Source organism: Chlorocebus sabaeus, chromosome 7, assembly GCF_047675955.1.
Source record: "Chlorocebus sabaeus isolate Y175 chromosome 7, mChlSab1.0.hap1, whole genome shotgun sequence".
Classification (NCBI taxonomy): domain Eukaryota; kingdom Metazoa; phylum Chordata; class Mammalia; order Primates; family Cercopithecidae; genus Chlorocebus; species Chlorocebus sabaeus.
This window is the reverse complement of record NC_132910.1, coordinates 87937217-87960843: the sequence shown is the minus strand read 5'-3', so window position 1 is coordinate 87960843 and position 23627 is coordinate 87937217. Positions and strand designations below refer to the sequence as shown.

General features: G+C 34.1%; 1 long non-coding RNA gene across 1 annotated transcript in view; it reads left to right on the top strand.

The window, feature by feature from the left end:
• The window catches only part of LOC119621788 (uncharacterized), a 424175-nt gene that overhangs the window by 307062 nt on the left and 93486 nt on the right, over window positions 1-23627 (top strand). The window lies entirely within an intron of this gene.

The window sequence follows — 23627 nt, the reverse complement described above, 5'->3', positions numbered from 1 at the left end:
CTCTTCTAGACTTTTTAAAATATATAATAAACTATGGGTAATCATATTCACCCTATAGTGCTGTAAAACACAATAACTCATTCTGTTCATCTAGCTGTAGCTTTGTATCTGTTAACCAATATTTCCTAATCTTTCCTACCCTCTCCCCTTCCTAGCTTCTAATGCTCACAGTTCTACTCTCTACTTTCATGAGTTCAATTTTTTTTTAATTTAGCTTTCACGTATGTGTGAAAACATGTGATATTTATCTTTCTATTCCTGACTTATTTCCCTAAATATACTCCAGATCTATCCATGTTGCTGCAGATGACAGGATTCATTCATTTATATGTATATATAATACATTTTTTATCCATCTCTCTGTTGATGGACATTTTAGTTGATTCCATATCTTAGTCAATTGTGAATGGTGCTGCAATAAACATGGTGATGCAGCTATATCTTTGATATACTGATTTCCTTTCCTTTGGATAAATACCTAGTAGTAGACTTGCTGGGTCATGTGATGGTTCTATTTTTGGTTTTCTGAGAAATCTTCATGATTTATCCATAATGACTGTGCTAATTTATATTCCTATCAACGTTACACAAGAGTTCCCTTTTCTCCACATCCTCCACAGCATTTGTTATTTTTTGTCTTTTTGATAATAGCCATTCTGACTTTTTGATAAGTCACTCTAACCAATCCAGTTAGAATATATTGTTATCTCATTGTGGTTTTTATTTGCATTTCAGTGATGATTAATAATGTTGAGCATTTTTTCATATAACTGTTGACCGTTTGCATATCTTCTTTTGAGAAATATCTGTTCATTTCCTTTACCCACTTTTTAATTACGTTATTCAGTTTTGTTTCGTTTTTGTTTTGTTTCTTGCTGTTGAGTTTTTGGTAGGTGTTACATATCAGTCTCTTGTTAAACGAGTAGTTTGCAATTTTTTTTTCTCATTCTACAAGTTTTCTTTTCATTTTGTTGATTGCTTTCTTTTCTGTGAAGAGCATTTTAGTTTAATTTAATCCTATTTGTCAGAATTTGGGGGAATTGCCCGTGCTTTTGAAGTGTTAGCCATAAAATCTTTGCCTAAACCAATGTCCTGAGCATTTCCCATGTTTCCTTTCAGTAATTTTATAGTTTCACATTTAAGTCTTTAATCCATTTTGAGTTGATTTTTACGCTCGATGAGAGATAAGCATCTAGCTTTATTCTTCTGCATGTGGATGTCCATTTTTCCAAGTACCATTTATTGAAGAGGGTCCCATTTTCTCAGTATATATTCTTAGCACCTTTGTCAAAAATCATTTGATCATAAGTGTAAATTTGGTGAATTTATTTCTGAGGCAATTTTCTTATTTCTGCCAGCTAAATTGTTTTTGTCTTAAGAAAACACACTTAGAGAGCTGATGGATCTTGGTGTTTGTAACAGGTACCTGACACCTTTCCAAATAAATTTGAAGATTTAGAAGAGCATGTGAGGGCCATATGCCTAAGATAATCAATTCCCATATTATTTGCCATTTCCAAAAATAATATGTAATAGGACACAGTCTTAAAGTGTTAGGTATTCTACATTTCAAATGTTACTTCTTTTAAGAATATATTTTTATTTGCACAGAGGCAATGTGTGTGTGTGTGTGTGTGTGTGTGTGTGTGAACTTAATGTACAAGTCATGAATTTGGGCCATGATGAAAGAATGTAGTTGTCATGAGCAATAATCTATTTACAATGCCTTCTAATGATCATAGCATCTTTCCAATGATAAGCTAAAGTTCCTCCAAATGCATTATAAATGAAATTTCAAGCATTCTTACAATGTATGCAAATAATGTATGACCACTATGCTTTAAGAGCTTATCATATAGACTCTGGAAAGTGAATTAAATTTAATACATTTATTAGTAAATGAGTAGGTTATTTGCTAAATCTGTGGGTCTTCAAAAGGTTGAACTGCTTTATTTTTATAATAAACTTCATTAAGTTTATTTAGCTTAGGATCCTTAAAGTTTATAAACATAATTAAATTTTATAAAAGTATATATCACCAGTCAGTGACTAAGTTCTATAAGGTTAAAAAATCCATTCGTATAAGCAGCATCATCAGTAAAAATAGTTATCTTTACTTAAACCCTAACAGTCTTCATTAAACACTGTTGCTTTTGGCTGGACATGTTGCCACTCTCATAATGTATTAACCAGATACAGTCACTGCTGTGTATTACCATAGTTGTTTTATGTAGATTATATGCCCTCATTTGTGCAGTCAATCTTCTATATATTTCCTGGATCACATTCGGTTTCTTGTTTTGCCTTGTGATAAAAAATATACTTAATTTTTATTTTCAATCTCTACTTTTCTTTTAAATTTTTTGAATATCTTTTCAACAAGATTTTGAAGCAAAGTACACTAATTTGTAGTAGTATTTATTCTTGATAGTTTATATTCCTGTTAGCCAAGTAGTTTCCTAGATGTGCCATTCCTAACATCTGTTCCAATAACTGAGGGGGAATTTTTAATGGCTAATGATGCATGTGTGTTAGTATCTCTTTAAGATATTTTTTCACGTTGATAGGCTCAGTGGTGCTAATATAATCATCTAGCTATTGGAATTTAGTTTTAAAATCTAAGAGTAATAGAAATAAATCTGCAAAAGCTGGAAGAAATATTTTGGGTTTTAACTGAATTGCACACATCATGTTAAATTATCTTGACATATCTTTTTATTATTTCTTTTGATTCCAGTTGTAGAATACAATAGATGAACACTGGGGCTATTTCCTAGAATCAGTAGTAGTATTAATGCATTTATAGCCCATATATCATTTTCACAGTGTCTGAGTAACTTCTGTAAGTCTACATACTACTTCATGTGGAAAAATTAGAACATATTGCATATGTTGCTTACATTGAAATCTTCAAACTTCCCAACAACCTGAACTAATGAAAATGTTGTGTAGGTCGATTATTACCTTTGTGAATGTAGAGTACTTTTTGTTAAAATTCAGAAGCATCCAGTAAGTAATGAATATTAAAAAGTAAAGCAAATTAAGAAACTCAAATCACTAGTAACACCAATTTGAAGCTAGAAATATGAAAGTTAAAATAATGTTATTTTATTTGTTCTTACTCTAAGTGTCCATAGTCTTAAAACTAAGATGATAAACAAAAACATCAAACAAGGACGGCAAGTGGAGAGAAAAATGATAAATTAACTGGGAGTGGTGGCTCACACCTGTAATCCCAACACTTTGGGAGGCCAAGGTGAGTGGATCACCTGAGGTCGGGAATTTGAGACCAGCCTGATCAACATGGAGAAATCCTGTCTCTACTAAAACTACATAAATTAGCTGGGCATGGTGTCAGGAGTCTGTAATCCCCACTACCCGGTAGGCTGAGGCAGGAGAATCAGTTGAACCCAGGAGGTGGAGGTTACGGTGAGCCAAGATCGTGCCATTGCACTCCAACCTGGGCAACAAGAGCAAAACTCCCAGTCAAAAAAAAAAAAGAAAAAGAAAAATGATAAATTATATTCAACATTAATAAAACCATTGAAAACACAACTTTTCTGCCCAGGTATATCATGAATCAGTTATAAATAACTTATATACTTCACTCGTATTTAAAAGATCAGTTTTCCCATGAGGTGATACACATGGCTAACTGGCCTTCCCCGTAGCTCTCACTTTGAGTGTGACTCTCATACAGTGAGGAAAAGAAGGGCCTCTGGCTGGGACTCTGTCTCTAAAAATAAATGGCTGTGGCTTTTCATCAAACTTCAGAGGCTGTTCAGAACATGGTTGTGATAAATAGTATACTTGCTTGTGCTCAAATGGCTTTAGTACACTATAAATGCACATTAAAAGATGTATCAGTCTGCTTCAAAACAAACAAATAAACAAATTACGATAGCAACAACCACAACAATAACATTTATAGGGTCAAAATATCCAGAACAGAATAACTGATAGCAAGGCTGAGTGTTATTGTGCCATGTTCTACTGTCTACTCAATGCCATGCACTGTCTTGAGGGTGGGAATATAATGGTAAGCAGACATGTCTTCCGCCGTCCGCACCATACTTGTCACACAGAGTGGAAGTATATCTTACAGTCAGAGGGAAATGAATATTTTAAAATTTAAATATGACAACAAAACATGAGACTCTCAAGGGATGGAAAATAAATTCAGTGACAGTTACTGGATTATGGAGGGAAAATTATACTAGCTTAGGAGACAAAGTTGGAAAGGGAAACAGGAACCAAACCATGATGGGACATGTAAGTCAGGTTTCAGAGTATAGACTTTCTTCTTAAAGGAAAGGGAAGCCATTGAAAAGTTGCAAGCAGAGAAGTGCTATAATCAGACGTCTGTCTCCCATGGAAGGCAACTGGGTAAATACCAGTATCATTCACTTAAAGAGAGATCAGGCTAGAAGTGGTGGCTCACACCAGTAATCTCAGCACTTTGGGAGGCTGTGGCAGCAAGATCATTTGAGGCCAATAGTTTGAGACAAGCCTGGGTAACACAGTGAGGCCTCATCTCTATAAAAATATAAAAACAAAAGAGGGATCACTGGAAAAGAGGCAGGTTTGAGAGATAATGTTTTTAAATGATCAAACATTGAGTATGATACGTCTATGACTCAAAGGTACATGTCCAATAGGCAATTCAACCTATATCTTTAGCAAGTAAGATAGTTGTGTTTTGTGAAATATAGTTTTGTAGCTTTATAGAAGTAAAATTATACTTTAAGATGGAGTAAGGGAGCAAAAGAAATAAATGCTACTAAAATGTCGCTTATATGCAAAGAGAAAAGGAAAAAAATATTCAGCTAATTTAGGGTGAATTTGTTCAATGATTTTGGATATTCCAGGCTCAGAGAAATTATGGGGGCAGAAAACTGATAACAATAACTTAAGGAGAAAAAGGAGAGATGACTTATTAGTGTATTTCCAAAAAAGTAGCTTTTTTGTGGAAGAGAGAAAGAACCAAGTGTAATGATGGTTGAATTAATAAAAACTTCTTCGGCTGAACAAGTTTTAATGTTCAAATACTGATGGGCATCCGCCAAGATATGTGTTTCTCTTTATTTTCCTCCTTCTTTTTCTAAAAAAAACAACCTTGAGGAAACTTGAAAGGACAGTGTAAATTTTTGGGTGCATATGTGTTAGAAAAATTGTTGAGTTTTTGTTCTAATTTTAGTTTGGTCTAGAAAAAAAGAGAAACTTTGATCCGATGTAAAGGGTATTTTCCAAAGAAAAGTGAAGCAGTTTCCTAATTTCAGGACACTTTAAGGAGAAGTAAAGGACAATTAACTTTACTTTGAGATTCTTAATGTCAGGACAACCGGACCTCTGACAATTTTTGCTGTCCGACATTATGGAACATCCCTTCCTCTGTTGTTATATTGTCCCTGATCTCTCAATCTGTACTAGAGAATTTTAATAAAGTCATTCTAGTTAGTCAATTCTTGCCAGTTATGCCTCTGCCACCCCCTGAGATAAAACTTTGTGGATCCCAGAAAAGGCTATCCTGCCAATGCTGGGACAGAAAGTGAGAAAATGTTGAAAGAGAGAAGACTGGGGAAGGAATGTCATATCATTCTAAGTCAGAATTTGGAAAATGTAAGTCTCATGATTTAGGTATCTGCCCCTTCTTCCAATTTCATGTTATATATGAAAATATGAAAATTTAAGTTTAAAGCATATTAATATAAAGAGTAAATGTCTTCTTTAAAGAAAGATCAGAAAGGCTAATCATTCACTCTCTTTCCCAGGAAAGGTACTGGGCTTCTGATTTACATGAATAAAAAATATTGACCTAAATAGTTAAATACATGTAACCAATTTGATTCAAAGAATTAAGATTCCATAACAACACCAAAAAACCTTAGTCTGTAGCCTATTAAAAATGTTTGGAAAGGTAAATTGAAGATGATAGCATGGAACAGTCCTGTTGATACAACTCTTTTTAATTATAAAATTATGCAAAACCATATAAAATTTAAGAATTTTATAGAAGGTATTAAAATTTGCTAAGGAAAGAAACTTTGAGTGAGTTGATGTTCTAACAGGCATTGACAATTATTTTCTTCTTATATAAGGAGGCAGGTAGTAAATATTTTAGGCTTTACAGGGCAGATGGTCTCTGTGTAACCACTCAGTTCTGCTACAGTAGCTTGAAAGCAGGCAGACATAAAAGAACGAGAGTGGACATGTCCTAATAAAACTTTATTACAAACAGGCCAAAGGCTGGATTTGGCCCAAGGGCCATAGGTTGCGACTCCTACACTACCTGCTAAAACACATGTGATGAATATTCTCCCTAAATAAAAGTTATATGGAACAACATTTTTCATCTGTGTATGTCAGTATCATTGGTTTTTGTGGGAACTCCAGCTGTCATAAACCCACTGTGAGACAAATGATCAAGAAGGACTTCCTATTTGGAGACAGTGCCATTGGCAGTGATGCAGCATCTGCAGTCTGGAGTAAGAAGCCCATATAGAACTCTTTTCCATTTATTTTTTTACTATTTGTCTGCAATTTGAGACTGACTCCTCATTGCACCATAACTGTTCATTTTGGGTTTTTTTTTGAGACGGAGCCTCACTTTGTCACCAGGCTGGTGTGCAGAATCTTGGCTCACTGCAACCTCCGCCTCCTGAGTTCAAGCAATTCTCCTGCCTCAGCCTCCCAAGTAGCTGGGATTACAGGTGCATGCCACCATGCCTGCCTAATTTTTGTATTTTTAGTAGAGATGGTGTTTCACCATGTTGGCCAGGATGATCTTGATCTCTTGACATTTTGTTCCTCCTCCCTTGGCCTCCCAAAGTGCTGGGATTACCCGTGTGAGCCACTGCACCCGGCCAACTGTTCATCTTCATATGGCCAAAACCCATACAGATTTGGCAACAAAATTGCTACCAGGGCCTAATTTCTGTCTGTTCTAAAACTCTGGGTCTAGGACTTTTCCTTTCCTTTTGTTCACCAAAACATTCAGTTCATTCTCTCATAATAGCCTTCTCGTCTGCATTTCCATGCCATGGTCTTAGCTCTACCTTTTCTTGAGTCTTCTCAAAAACAACAGAAATACTTCCTGGCCAGTTTTCATATCTCAAGTCATACATCTGTTCAATAATTTTTCATACTTCTGTAAACCACAAATAAAATCTTAAGCCTCTCAAGCAACTGAAAGTACCCCCTCTCTGCCAAGGGCATTCCAAAGTAAACCTGAAAATCTAGTTCAGACCATGATAGAAAGATAAAGTTGGACATGCCTCATTATACCCTCCTCTCTTTGGTATTCAAGCACAGCTAACTAGCCTTAGTAAAGCAGAGATCTTTAGACTGAAAAAATAGACTTTGTGTAGCAATAAGATACCAAATTCCAGCCTGACTCTAGTGTAACATCACATGATAGATAGCAGGCACTGGAAGAAATTAAAATATTTTACCCAAAAATATATTTCTTTGACATATTTTGAAATGGCCTTGTAAAGAGTGGAGAATATACTTTTTTTTTTTTTTTTTTTTTTTTTAATGACTTCCCTTTCCTTTCCAGGTCTTTTTCCTGATCCAAGAGAGAATTAACTGAATCTGCATCTTTTTAGGTTTGGTAAGAGCTCTGAAGCCTGCCACCTGGAGGTTTTATCTGCTTGATAAAACCTTGGTCTCTGCAACCCCTTACCTTAATCTGGAAATTCCTTTCTGTTGGTTCCAAGTCTTTAGATAATAACTCTTTCAAGCAATTGCCAATCAGAAAATCTCTGAATCCACCTTTGACTTGGAAGCCACCACTTTGAGTTGTTGCACCTTTCTATACCAAACCATTATACATCTTATATGTATTGATTGATGATTTCTATCTCGCTAAAATGTATAAAACCAAACAGTAGCCTGACCATCTTGGGCACATGTTCCCAGGATCTCCTGGGGCTGTGTCACAGGACATCGATCATTCATATTTGGCTTGGAATAAGTCTCTGCAAATATTTCACAGAGTTTGACTGCATTGACATTTCTACCTGACCTGTGATTCCAAAAGGTCATCCTGATTGCAACTAGGAAAACCAGTTGCTTAGCATGGACACACGCCAACTCTTAGTGCAGCAGCCACAGGGACTGTGTGCAGGTTTACATATGCAGGATAAACTGGAAACCAACTATTACCTGTCTCAAACCATTGTGAGTTAGACTCATCCAGAGTTTGTAAAGTTCAAAGACAGAGCAGCCCCTTCGGTTACTGTAACTACTGTTTCCTGACCACCAGTTTCTGAAGGAACACAGTCACTCAGGCATACAAAGAGTCTCCAACTATTGAATAACAGGATAGCATAAAAGGATTCAATCCAGAGATATGGCTATGGAGGGGAAAGGTGGAGATTAAATAGTCACATCTAGGAATAAACCTGCTAACTCAGCCAGGTCATGTAAATAGTAGAGCTGGGTAGAATTACCAGCTGATAATTGCATTTGAAATATACAGATAGTAAAATATTTTCTTGCTGGTTACTCCCAGACAAAATTTTATACCTGCCTCATATAATGTCAGGATGTCTCAAAATCTAAATTAAATTAACACATTTGCTATGAAAAAAAAAAAAAAGAACTTAATATGGACATTTTCCTTCCTTTCTACTCAGCCTAATTTTGGTACTTTGTTGAGATATTTCTTCTGTATATGTAAGGATTAGAATTTCCATTGTATTGGAAGAAAGCAAGATATAATAACTGTATACTGTTTTTCTCATTTTTCAGTTGCAGTTACATAAGTTTTTAACAGACTGGTAGCTTGCTGAGGGTCTTCACTTGACTATAGACTTTTAGAAATCTGGTTACTTAAGAAAAAATGATTCAGTTCTTACTGTGTGCTAATAGCCACAATAGGTACTGAGGATTCCTAAACAAGTAAGAAAGAAACCTCACCCTCAAATGCTCACAGAGAGACAGTTCTAATAAGATCTGAGAAGAGCTATAATAAAGTGATAGAGAGTATGTTATGGGAACTCTGAAGGACTTCACTCAACTAACAAAGGGACTATATAATATTAATTTTCAGGTAACTACTTATAGGTAAATACCTTAATTACAAGAATCAAATATCCTACTAAAGCAGAATACTAATATTTTTACTATTTTTTTCCAGTAATTGCTACAGCTACCCCTGACCATACTATCAGGGAGTCCAATATTTCCTCCTTGAATTTTCCAAAGGCTATGTGAAAAATTTATAGTCCAAAATGTTCTATTTCCACATTTAAACTAAATGATAAGAATAATAGGATCAGCTCATTATTATCTATTGCTTCTACCTGTGAATATGTTGTGTCATAGTTCAGATACATGTAAATGGGTAATGCTCATTTATATTTTATTAATTATTTTATGTTAACATTCAGAAAATTTCTAGTGGAACTGGTTCTGGAGTTTATCACCTCACATGCCCAGAATTACTGAACTATTTTCTACTTCCAAGTATCCACCTCTAAATATTTGGTAGCTTTTTCTTTTAAAACTTCATAAAACAAATGGTCTGATTATATTCCTTTTACTAAATACAAAAACACTCATTTAAAATTATCGTTCTTAAGATATGTAAGATGTTTTCAAAGTGTCCTATATTATCTCTCTTCTATAAAAAACATGCTCTCAGTGAACATGAGCTGGACTCATTGTGCTGAAGACATTGTGATCAAAACTTAAATTTAAAAATCTACACATACACAAATCATCTGAGGTATGCCATTCAACTATTTGATTATGGAGCATTCATTAGGCAACAGATGCCATCAATGTATGAATTGTTACTTATTACTCTTCTTTTTGAGACTCCAGGATACTGCAAAGGCTACCTCCTCCCCCAGTACAGAAACTCTAACTACTTTTTGCTGCAGCCTGACACTCACACTTGCTGTCCCCCAAATCATAGATTTAGCGACAGAAATGAGTCAGGTAGACTTTCAACACTGTCATACTCAAAAAATTAACTTATTAATATGCTACAGTGGCTATTTGCAACAGAGTTGTGTTGTCATAGCTAAAATACTGGACTCAAAGCTGAGGTATCAATATTCCAGTTTTCTAGTTAAGATATCATTTTCCTTTGCAGAAAACTTGTTGCTCTCCTGCTCCCATTCTTGCTCCTCAACTCAACAGTGTCTAATCAGAAATCTAATGCTTAAGATTTATGACACAATTAAGATTATTATTATTATTTTTTACCTTCCCTTTCTCAAAAGAAATCATACAGTTTGGAGGCCATAAACAGAGTGTGTTTCAGGTTTGAGTGAGTGAGTTAGTGTATTATAGAAGACCATACAATGTCTGACAAAAAGCGAGAGCTCAATAAATAAATCTATCAACTTTGGAGATGATAATCAAAGGTGGCTGGGGGAAAGAGCAACAAACTCTTTTACTCTCCTTCAATGCTGTTAGAAAACTATAGCACAAGCTCCCTATAGAAGATGGTATAAGCTAAAGGACTGTCTTTATTGCTAGAGCAAAATCCCAAATTTAGATAATCTCAGGTTAAGTCTTTTACCCAAGCAAAAAGTTTTGCAAGCGTCTCCCTCATTGTGAATTCATTCTCCTTCATTGATTCTATACTCTTCTTTCCAGAATTAATTCTACTTCCACCTGAACTCCCCAAGTGGGATTAATGATTAAACATTTTTAATGGATGGTCCTTAAATGAAGTATAAATGAATTACCCAGAATATTGATAGATAGCTGAAACATAGATAGGTGCAATGGTTAATCATGTATTCTCATTAGAAAATTATGCAGGAACTAGAATAATACCTTTGTCCACAAGACCTAGACATTTTCATCCTATATGAGAACATTTGGTTTTTTCTTCAACCTAGAGCACCAGTTCATCAGTCTTTAAGTGAGTATCTTTTCAAAAACTTGATTGACTAAGGATTGGGTTTTCACACTATAGCACCCTCTCCTTGAGAGAAGGGAGTAACACATAGCAAGTTGAAACTGAAGAAAGTAACATGAAGAAATAGTACAAGAAATACAACATGAATTCAGGTAGTTATAGTTAAGATATCATTTTCCTTTGCAGAAAGCTTGCCACTCTCCTGCCCCCATTCTCACTCCTCAACTCAACAGTGTCTAATCAAAATCTAATGCTTAAGATATACAACACAATTAGAATTATTGTTTATCTCTTCAGATAGAAGTACAACATGAATTCATGTGGGCATTTCTAAAGCATGGCATGATTCTACTTAATTTTAGTTTAGGGAATTAATCACCAACCTTATATTGACTACTATGAATTTTGTGCCATACAACAGACTATAGATATGATGAAAAATGTCCTGCCTTTCCTTTAGAGAAACTTAAACCCAAAAAGGGAGAAAAATCCAAAGTAGACTGTGCTATTTCCCGTGACGATGTAAGCACAGGGTATTACAAGAGTACAGGAAAGAACTCCTATTTTCTCAAGGAGAGTTTGCTAATGAATGGAAGACCTTAAGATCTCCTCTAATTAAATAGGACAATCCTTCTTCATCAAAATGAGAATAGAAGATGCCAAAGAATGGCTGGGGATGCTAGTCTTGCAAAAGTCTCATAAAATATATGAGAAATTGAGAAAATAGAACTTCTTTTCTAACGCTTGTGGCCTAAAATTATCAAATTAGAGTGAAATGAGTCTTTTGTTCTCTGATGGTAGAATAGGGTGCCTTATATCCCCTTTTGTGTGAAAAAAATATATATATTTGCCAGGATTCTCCGTACAAGTAAAGCCAATTCGATCGATAGATAGATAGATAGATAGATAGATAGATAGATAGATAGATAGATAGATGAGAGGCAGGCAGAGACACAGAGAAAGAGAGACAGATAAAGAGATTTATTATAAAAGATTGGCTCCTGTGATTATGGTGTCTGGGAAATCCCATGATCTGACATCTGCAACCTGTTTCCAGTATTGCCAGGGATGTAGTTCAAGGCCTAAGAGCTGACAGCATTGATTCCAGTCTAGAAAAAAAAGACCTGAGAATCAGGAGCACAGAGGGGAGGAGAAGGTCAGTGGCCCAGTTCAAACACTCAGGCAGAGAGTGAATTATACCTTTCTCAAGCTTTTTATTCTATTGAGGCCATCTATAGATTGGGTGATGGCCGCCCACATTGAAGAGAGCTGCCTATTTACTCAGTCCACTAAGCCAAATAATAATTTATTTCAGAAATATTCTTATAGGCACACCTGGAAATAAAATAATGTCTAACCATATGTCTGGGTATCCCTTGTTCCAGTCAAATTGACACATACAGTTAAGCATCATGATGTGCCCACAGGAACTCAAGGGAGCCTTCTAGCTAGAGTGAGAAAAGCTATCCTAAAGACAGAACTGACACTGGAATGGTGGTAATGGAACAGAGAGAGAGTCCCAATAAACATCACTGCCTAGGTACTGTCTTAACTCTAAGCATTTCAATCATAAGAGTCAATATGACTTTATTGTTTCAGGCAATTGAGTATATATTTTTTTTCATTTAAACCATAGATATCACAATGCTTTTTAACTAATTTTCAAAGTGATAGAAACAAATCTCCTTAAAGATGTTCTGACATAATTTTTATGTCAAAATATATCAGAATTTTTCCATTAAGTGTTGTATCAGACTACATATTTGTATTATATATGTAAATAGTCCCTAGATAAATGATTGCATGCTGTTATTGATGGAAAGCATACACAGTTAGTCCTGCTCACTTATTTCACTCCTTCTATCATTGTATTCTCTTTTCCTCACATTGAAACATCACTTCTGTTGGCCACTGGCAGAGTCTATCTGCCTAACTAGATGGGCCAGAAATCTAATCTGGTGTGACAAATGAAAGAGACACATAATTGGCTATAAAATGCTAGGGTGGAACTGTTATCAATTTTAAGCAATTGATGTTCTCAGAACAACATTATACACAGCACAAGTGATTACAATTACTATTGGGAATCATTCAATGTTTCTGTAATCTTCTAGTGGGTTATAAAAATTAACAGAAACTTTTAGTAACCAGCATTTTACTTGCATATGATGATGATCTGGGTTTAGCTCTTTTGATGGAAAGTGGTCCTGTCCATATAGCTATTGCTGTCTTTTTGTAGAAAGTATCTATCCCTAAACATAATATGACTGTTTTCCTTTAAGTATAAAAGCCTTTAACTTTAACTTGTGTCAAAGTTGCTCGCTGAATTACCTGGCAGGTGAGGATACTCGTTTTGTTGCCCTCACCTTCTGCTGTCTCTACTAACTTCACGGTCTAGTGAAATTTTAAAACCCACCAGTATTATTATTCAGATTTTCTATTGCTCACACAGTTTTTACTCACCCTAATTTACTAAAAAACCTGAAACTTTTGAGTTTTGAAGGAAACTGAAATTGCATAGCTGAAAGTTGAGAGAAACTCTAGGCCATATACAGAGTTATGTCCCAATAGCTTCCTGGCTTGCATCTTAGGGAACTGATGAAATTTAGTCCAAACTTGGAAATGTCACTCTTAGCAAGAGATTATGCTCTACTACTGTTTATTTCTGGCCTTGCATTCTCCCAGTGTATCACATGTGTCCTTCCTATAGCTTCTCTGAAAATTGGCTCACTCTCCATTTCACTTATTTTAGCAGGTTCTGTATTATTTGGCAGACAGAAAGACACAAATGAAACAGTACTCTATGTGCCCACGTACACCATGTGCTTACAATTACACTCTTCAGCATGGATGGGTTTGTAAAAAAAAAAAAAAAAAAAAAAAAAAAAAACCTTAAACACAATTTTCTAGGCAACTGTGAAGCTGCAACATTTAAAAAAATCCAGGAAGCATTCTTCTTCGTTATGTTTCCAAATATAAAATGTTACAACAGGATAATAATAAATTTCCATAGTTATGTAAAATTCTTAATGTGGCAATGAACAGTTAATTTGAAATGCCCTAACAGAATGAAAATTCTAATAATAACAGTAAGACATCTTAACATGCTTTCGGTTTTTGCCAGGCATTGTGTTCACCATATCAGATGAGTTAAATTCTGATACTTTCAACAAATTCTACACAGTTGGAGTCATTATCCACTTTTTAAGGTTGAGGAGTTTGAGACTCACGTAAGAGTCATTATCCACTTTTTAAGGTTGAGGAGTTGAGACTCACGTAAGTCATTTGCCCAGGGCCACACATGCGTAAGACAAAGGGCTGGGACATAAATTCTATTTTATTTATCTTTAAAATTTATGCCTTTTCAGCTATAGCACCAACTTATGCTTCAAAGTGTCAGTACGATTAGAATTTTTTGTCACAAAATAAATTATGAGTGAGAAATAGATACATTGTGGAACACACACTTTGGTTTGTTTAAATGGACTGGTGAGAATGTCAGGACTCGAAAGTAATAGACAGAGTCTACATATTTATTATACTCTAACAAGATTTTAGTTCTGGGCTGATCGTCCAAGATACTGCCCAACAATTACATAATTGTTCTTCTCCAGGAAATAAACTAGAGCCATGATATTTGTCATGCATAGAAAGATAGTATCATTGTTTACCTTTTCTAATTATTATTTTAACAAAAATATAGTCGTAAAGTTAGTTCCTATTCTATTGTCTTATGATTAGAAATATCATAATAATGTTGGCTCTACATAATAAAAAAAAATTCCAAATGCCTCAAGATTATCTGTGGGGATTCAGTTTAAACTATTTAACTGGCAGATGTATTCTGGACAGAAATTTAGTGTGGATATCAAAGGGCTTCAAAATAAAATTAGTTCACCATTCTTGTATAGCAGAGCTTAATCAGTCTGACAAGTTTAAGAAGACTTTCCTCACAGACAAAGGTTATTTTGACAAAGCCAAATTAAGGACCAAGTAGATCTTGATACACAGAAAGAATGCTCAGTCCCTACTGAGTCTAGTGATAATTAACATCTGACTTAAAAAACCATTGGGAATGACTTGGAACGCTTTAATTGGTCCACCTTACTTGCCTGCAGGCTTTTCTGTTAGGGGAATGATTTAAGTCTCTTCTTACTTTCAGCTAAATCTCAGCATGTCTCAAATTTCTGAAGCCACCTTTATCATTTGAGGCCCTGAGGAAAAAATGAATTGTAATTCAGCTTTCATCTTACTTCATGGAGAACCTTAAGTGTTTCTATAGCATTAAAGGGAGAGCTGACTAAGAAGGCAGAAATCAATCACAAGGTAAAGAAAAATAAGTAGGAATGCATCTTTAGGGGTCCATTAATACACATGACCTACTTCTTTCATGGAAAATTTGTCAGATTATTATACATTTTAATGCAAAAGGGGAAGAAAGGATTAATTCGCAAAATCACTGGGGAAGCAAACTGAGATACACTGAGTCAGTACATAGCCACACATTTGCTTTCATCTATCAATATTGGTCACTCCCATGGGAAAATGGAACAGAAAATTGTGGAACGTTAACTGTATCACTCATATATATTTATTATTGCCTACTTTGAATGAAACCCATGGGAGGGCGGCTATAAAAAATAATGATACCCTGATATCCATTAAGAGTGCGGATCTGACTGAAGGCATTATCAAATGTGGTAACACAGCTGGACCACAACGGAAGCAGAAATAAATATGCAGATGCTCCAAACCAGTCTGCCTGTCAATGAACCATTAAGGCACATTATACCAGCTGTCAACATTTTTTTCTGTTTGTTTTGAGTATTCATCTTTGCTAAATAGTAGAGAGGCAAATTAATCTGTTTATTTTTAAGATTACACTTTTATAAATTTGGAAAGGTAAAGCTATGTAAAGTTTTTGATGAAATGATGCTCTCTTGGAAGTTTCTGTATTGGTTTATTTGGTCTTTCTCTTTTTATTATAAATCATACTATCCTAATTTCAGAGAATATGTATATGTATATATAATTTATAAATAATATCTGCCTTATTTTACTTTCACATATATGCAATGCATATTGTTATATAAATTCCTTGCACTTAAACACTAAGTCATTATTATAAAGATAGTCCTTAATGTGGATTTGATCTATGTAGTTGTAGATAACATGTTCAGAAAGAAATTCTTAAAATCTCCTTGAATGCAGATAAAAAAAAAAAAAACAGCAACATATTTTTTTTCTTTTTTGATACTTTTTACTATACACACACACGCGGAGACACACACAAACACACTTCAATAGAATAAGAGTTCCAGTGTTTTTGTACACAGAGACAGAAATGCCAAATGAGTAGAAAGTAGAGTCCTGCTGTCATTAAGAGTACTTGAATCTCTAATTCTGAATGAGCTATCTGAGTGTTGTCAGTGAGCACAGTGAAAAATTCTTGTCAATCTGATATTTAATTGGAGGTACTTCATTCTATTTGTAATCTCTGGAGGAAAACCCTCTCAAACAGTGGACTCATAACACTTATAATTAAGATACTTCACTCCAAGACTTGCTTTCACTTAAAATACACTGAATTATTCTTTCAGGATTCAAAGGAACACATGACATTGACATGAAATACATGCAGCAAAATCTATGGGACAACAATTTATAGAGGGTTGTCTTAGGGGAAAAGTTTTGTCTTAAATTCCTGTCATTCCTCAAGAATTTGTTCTATTTTCAGGTAGGAAGAAATTATTATTTGTAGTATCATATATGTAAGCATGGGAAGGAACAATGACAGTCCGTCAAGATGTAATTTTGTTACTGGTAAGAATCAAACTTACGATGTGAGATGGGAGAATATGTTCTTAAGTTGCCCACAAGCCAATTCATCTTCAAATAAAAAAGTCGCCATAATGTGGGTAAAAGAATAGCACTGGAAACTAGAAAAAGTAGGTATATATACATGTCAAGTATCCAAAGACATTTCTGCCAGAGAAGTTCACATAAGGCCAGATAGAAGAAAGGACCAATGTGACACACAACTTGCCACAAATCACTTGTAACTTGATAATGGAGCTCTCATAATTAGAAAGGTAAAGACAAGATTGGATCAGTTAGGGACTACAGCAGTCCTTCCAGTAATGCTTCTGTGAAGCCCAGGAGGTGCAGGAGGCCATGTTGAACAGAGAGCCTGATGTGGTGATTCCTGCAGGCCGCAGCTTAAAGCTAGTATCTGAGCCAAAGTGACTGTGAACTGGCATCGCTGGTGTCGAATTAGTGCATTTATTCCAGCTGATGAACAGCTGGCTCCAGTTAGAATCCAGCTGCTTCCACAACAAAGGAACCCCACCCAACCTCTCTTTCTTGGTTCTCTCAACATTTTGCTTATTGCAAAATCTCTCAGGACCAAATGGGCTGCTGCAAACCTAAATGTTCACCTACATGGGGACCTGAAAGAAGAGCTGAGGTTCTCCTGTAATGCAGCCAAAGTTGAATTCATCTTTCTGTTAAAAATTAAATAGGCTGGGCATGGTGGCTCATGCCTGTAATGCTAGCACTTTGGGAAGACGAGCCAGGAGGATCACTTGAGCCCAGGGATTTCAGATCAACCAGGGCAACATAGTAAGACTCTCATTTCTACAAAAATTAAAAAATTAACCAGGCATGGTGATGTGCTGCTCGGGAGGCTGAGGATTACTTGAGCCAAGGAGTTCAAGGCTGCAGTGAACTGTGATCTTGCCGCTTCACTGTAGCCTGGGCAATAGAGCGAGACCTTGCCTCAATAATAATAACAACAATAATAATAATAATGAAATACAGAGAAAATTATATAACACAAGGAAACATTTACAGTTCAAAAGGAGCACAATATAAAGAAGCAAAACATGTCTTCCTATGACAGTTTTAATAAGAGTTAAGAAAACGCATAGAAATGCATACTTTTGTTATTTGTATTTTTTCATTTACTAAACTTAATATTACTTTCAAAACATTCACTATGTGCTGGGTGCTCTTCTAAGTATTTTATAAATGTTAGCATGTTTAGCCAACATAATAACTTCTGTCCTAATTTCATTTTCATGAATTTTATTCTTAAGAAATACCAAGAGTATGTTTGGAAAATAAAAGTGGAAGAAATAAAGAAAACTCTGAGATCAAAAAAGGATCATGGCTTCTAGTCTAATTTGTTGCATGTAACAGCAGCTCAATAAATATTTGTAGACTTGAATTTTGTTAAATGTAAACTATTTCTGAGTTTTATTTATTTATTTATTTTTATTTTATTTACTTTTTTGAGACAGGATCTCACTTTATCGCCCAGGCTGGAGTGTTATGTCACAAATTTCTAATTTTTAGAATATAAGCAGTATATTGTAGATTAGGTTATTAGGAAAAAAAAAAAAACTAGTGTCAAAGTAATAAAGAATCTTGAAAAGTTCCCATATAATTAAAAATAAATGATAGATAAATTGTATAATAAAGGAAAATATTATGGGTGAAATATTAGTAATTTTTAATGTTATTAAAGGAATCCTAGGATGAATAATGGAAGTAATCAATATTGAAGAAATAATAGGAAATGGTTGAAGAAAATTTTCTTTTTTAATGAAAGTTTTCACTATATACTAGATTAAATTGATGATGATGATGATGATAACTGACATTAAACTAATAGTAATTATTAACTTCCAAAGTGTTCTGTGTCTATAAATTCATTTAATGTTCTCAACTTATTAACCCTGTTGAACCTGATTAAAGGATTAGTGTTAATATCAGCATTTTTGCACAGGCAGAAATTAAAGTGTAAGATGACAGTTAAAGCCTAGACTCAGTCAAACTCATGAAGCCTTTTCCTGATCCATTCATTCGAATCACCTCTATACCACACTCTATTGATTAAAAGAGACCCACACCTTAGTAAATGACTGCACTTTGAGAAAGAAAAAAAGCCACACCTATTCATACACAACATCAAAAACAAACACCAGAACAAAACAAAACCAAAAACAGCCTGGTGACTAAAAACAATAGACTTGAAAGTTGTCTAAGACAAAAATTAATACCCAAACCATAAATCTATTTCCATAGAATTTGAGTAAAACCAATTGAGATTCAAAGATTTTATAACTAGTCATGAAAATGTTTATAAAATTTACTTATTAGAAAATAAAAAGTAACTCAAAGTCATCTTTGGAGCCAATAGTGAAATGAATCAAAACAAGTTATTCAATAATATCAGAGTTCTGTTAAGAATTAATGATTAATTAAAAAAACAATAAAACCATAAAAATTCTAAATTGTTATGTATATGAGTATAATCTCAGAAATAGATGTTGCATTATCAACTTAAAAATTAATTCAATAATATTTACTGAGCGATAACAATGTGCTAGGTTCTATGGATTCAACAATGACCAAAACATTTACATTCCTGCTCTTGTGTAACATTTTTTACTGGGGAGAATGGAGCCATAATAAAAAAATACATCAGGCTGTGATAAATGCCATGAAGAAAAAGCAGAAAAGGGGAAGAAAGAGTGTGGGCAATAATGAAAGGCCTTGTTTGTGTTAAGGAGACCTTTTAATTGGAGGAAGTGATGGAATGAGACTGGAGATGATCTTCCCAGAAAGAAGGGACAGCAAAGAGCAAGGAACCTGATGTTGAAGACTGCCTGGCTGGTTTCAAAGAAAAGAAGTCAGTGACTTAGAAAAGAAGGTCAAAGTAAGAAACTGATCATTTAGGCCAGGAGTTGGCAAATTGTGCCTATTGACTAAATTCTTCTCAACATGTATTTTTGTAACAAAAGTGTTATGGGAACACAAACACACAACTCAATTATTTACATTGTCTATGAATGCTTTCAGCCAACAATGGCAGAGTTGGATAGTTGTGCATAGTGTTTACTGCCCATAGAGCTGCAACTAGTATTTATTTACTTGCCTTTGACCGAAAATGTTTACCGGATCTTGGCTTATGCCATTATTAGGTTTTGAATTTTAATATGAGTGAGAAAAGAAGTCGTGAGAGCTTTCTGAGGTGAAAAATGCTATGACATGACATAATACTAGAAGAATTATAGTTGCTCCCATTTAGCAAATCGGCTTTTTTTATTATTATTATTATTATTTAAGGTATTATGAAGGATGAAGTGCAGTGGCGTGATCATGGGTGATTGAGATGAAGGGTATATGAAGTATTTAGATTCTGTATATATTTGAAGAAAGTGTTGAAGGAATTAGTGACTGATTTGATGTGGGGTGAGAATGGGAGAGGAGTCAGGGGTAACTCAAAAGATTTTTCTCTGAGTATCTGGCAGAATGCAGTTCCTGTTGACTAAGGAAAGAAGAAATGGGAAAAAATAGATTGCAAAATAAGAGTTTCAAAATAATCTACATCTGAGACCTGGGATTAGTAAGGATAGAATTAACAAATATTGTTTAATTCTTGATATTGACAGGTAGAGAAATAGATTAGCTATATTTTTTACGTGTAAAAATCACTACAATGATCAAGTAACAAGTACTTTGAATACTTAACTCTGAGTTCATAAATATATAAATAACTGATTGACTAAATAAATAATGGAAGATGAGAAATTCTTTCTTCCAAGAATTACAAATAATGTATATTGATAAATACCTCACTGAGAGATAAAGATTAATTCCCACCCATCCCTCCTTGAGTGTGGGCTGCACTTAGACTTGCTTCTAAAGAATATGGTAGGGAAAGAGGTGAAAATGGGTAACTTCACAGTGAACAATCCTGACAAACAAAACTGTAACAAAATGATCAAGTGAATATTATCAATGATAAGGCATGCTGATAGCATGTACTGCTGATATGAGATGATAAGAAAGATAATTCATCTCTGTGGTATTCCTCCCCAAAATTATATCCCTGGTCTAACCATGGGAAAAGTAATATGAGAATCTCAAACTAAGACACATTTTACAAAATACCTGACCAATACTCCTCAAAAGTGTCAAGACCATGATAAACAAGAAAATAAACTGTCATAAACCGCAGGCAACTAAGGATACACAACATCTAAATACAATGTGGTATCCTGAAACAAAAGGACATTAGTGGAAAAATAAAATAGAAATAAAATCTGTAGCTGGGTTAATAGTAATGCACCAATTCGTCTTCTTAGTTGTAAAAACTGTAACTTGGTGATAATGTAAGAGGCGGACAATAGAGAAAATTGGACAATCTTTAATCTTTTCTGTAATCTAAAATGATTCCAAAATATAAAAGTTTGTTTTAAAAGTATGAGCTCTAAAAATCACTACTAGTAAAAATATCTTACATTTTTCCAATAACTAGCAAAGAAAAAAATTAATTTAAAAGATGACCTTTCACAGTGAACAAGAAAAATCGTAAGTGCTAGAAAGCATGGTACTCGAAGTATTAAGAACCAAGTGAAATACACAAGTTCAAGGAAATATAATGATATAACTAAGTACGATTAATATTAACATATTCATTCCACTTCTAAGAAGTGAAGTTTACAATAATTTCTTAATGGGAATGTCTTGTGAAAAATTAAAATAGTCTTAAATAGAATTAAATTAAAACTTAAAAGAATAATTTAAAAAATGAATGTCCTGTCAAAAAGCAAGAAATATCATTCTAAGATATTTAGAAAATCTAAGGAGACAAATCATAAAGTATATATAAGATATAACTGATGCTAGGTCCAATAAGAATTGTGTTAAATGAAAAACTAAATTAAATTTAAATTAATATTATCAGCTGAGAAAAAGATACATAAACTGTATATTTCATTCCAAATTTTAACATCTCTAATTGATAAAAAGGGTCTAACAAATTATCCAATGTAAGTGGAAAATATGATGTACAGTAATTTCATTAAAGTATTATATAAAAGCACTTTATAATACTTACATATGTATGTTTACAATTGTGAAATTGAATGCAAATCAATAAAAAATTCTGGTTCACACAAGAAAACTGTACTACTTAGTAATTTGCATTTATTTCATTATTTAATATTCAGACATTTTAAAATAATATTTTGCAAAATTTCAGCTTGCAGCATTTCTAAAACTTTTAGGTACTACTCGAGCATTTTTCTAGATAATGTAAATATATATATTTTTTAATTCTAGTAAGTAGGTGAAAATAATCTAAATATTTATTAATAAAATTTGATTCAATAAATCCCATATGCTTATTTAATGGAAACTTTCTATTCATTAAAAACTCATGTTACTAAAGGATATTTTAATTTTCTTGGGAGCATATGTAGGATTTATTGTTAGGAAAGAGAGCAGTTGCAAGATATTGTATTTAATATGCTTCCTATTATTTTTTAAATAAAAATATATAAATGAAATGTAGCAAAACTTTAACAGTTAATTTATCTGGCTTATAGCATGGCTTTCAGAGGATAGGTAGGTAGATAGATGAGATAGATTAGAGAGAGAGATACATCTACAGATTAACAAATGAATTAACATTCTTTTACCTTTCCTCCAATTTTTTTTCTGTATTTTCAATGTAGTTATTTTATAATCAATAAAAACAAATGTTAAAAGGTAAAAGAATGAACTTTCTAAATTTTTGCTTAAAATTTTTACTGAACAAGTGAATTAACATTCTTTTACCATTCCTCCAATTTTTTTCACAATTTTTTATAAAAGGTAGAGAAGCAAATACATAGATAATATTTAATTCCTTACTAGTTGTAAATACATAGTACATATCTAATCACATAAAGCAGGCAGATAGATTGATGAATAAATCACATATGAAAAATGAAAAGTACCATACAAAAATGTCATAAGAGTTATCTCATCAGTAGAACTATACCTAGAACCTATCAATAATATTTTCTTTACTCAAAAGTCTTTATTTATTTTTCTTCCCTTCCTCTCTTAGCATTCTGTCTTTTTTTCTTTGTGGAAATAGATACTGGAAAATAAGTGGCTGGCAGAGTAAGGAAGGTGGTTAGGCTAGAATGTGCCCATAAAGAAGGACTCACCTGAGAAATTTATCTAAGATATGAAAATGCAAAATGAACTTAAGAGTTTTGGCCGGGCGCGGTGGCTCAGGCCGGGCGCGGTGGCTCAAGCCTGTAATCCCAGCACTTTGGGAGGCCGAGACGGGCGGATCGCGATCACGAGGTCAGGAGATCGAGACCATCCTGGCTAACCCGGTGAAACCCCGTCTCTACTAAAAAAATACAAAAAACTAGCCGGGCGAGGTGGCGGGCGCCTGTAGTCCCAGCTACTCCGGAGGCTGAGGCAGGAGAATGGCGGGAACCCGGGAGGCGGAGCTTGCAGTGAGCAGAGATCCGGCCACTGCACTCCAGCCTGGGCGACAGAGCGAGACTCCGTCTCAAAAAAAAAAAAAAAAAAAAAAAAGAGTTTTGTATGTAGTCTGATGTGGTGTGATGTAGATCGTGGATGCAAGAAACAATCCTGAAAAAGTGGTTTTTGATAAGATGCTAAATTAATCATAGCCATCATAAGAATTTTGAACATCATATTATAGACAATAAGAGACCACTGAAAAATTTGTGTTTTACTTGGATAATTTTAATAGCAATGTAAAGCATGATTACAGAGATAAAACAGAAATAAGGAATAGTTAGAATGTAAAAATTCATGCAAAAGATGATGGCATCTTAGAGGAAAGACAGGAGGAGAAAATTTCGGGAAATCTTCTTGAACGTATAATTACAATGATTTTTAATATGTGTTTGGTAGCCCATTATGT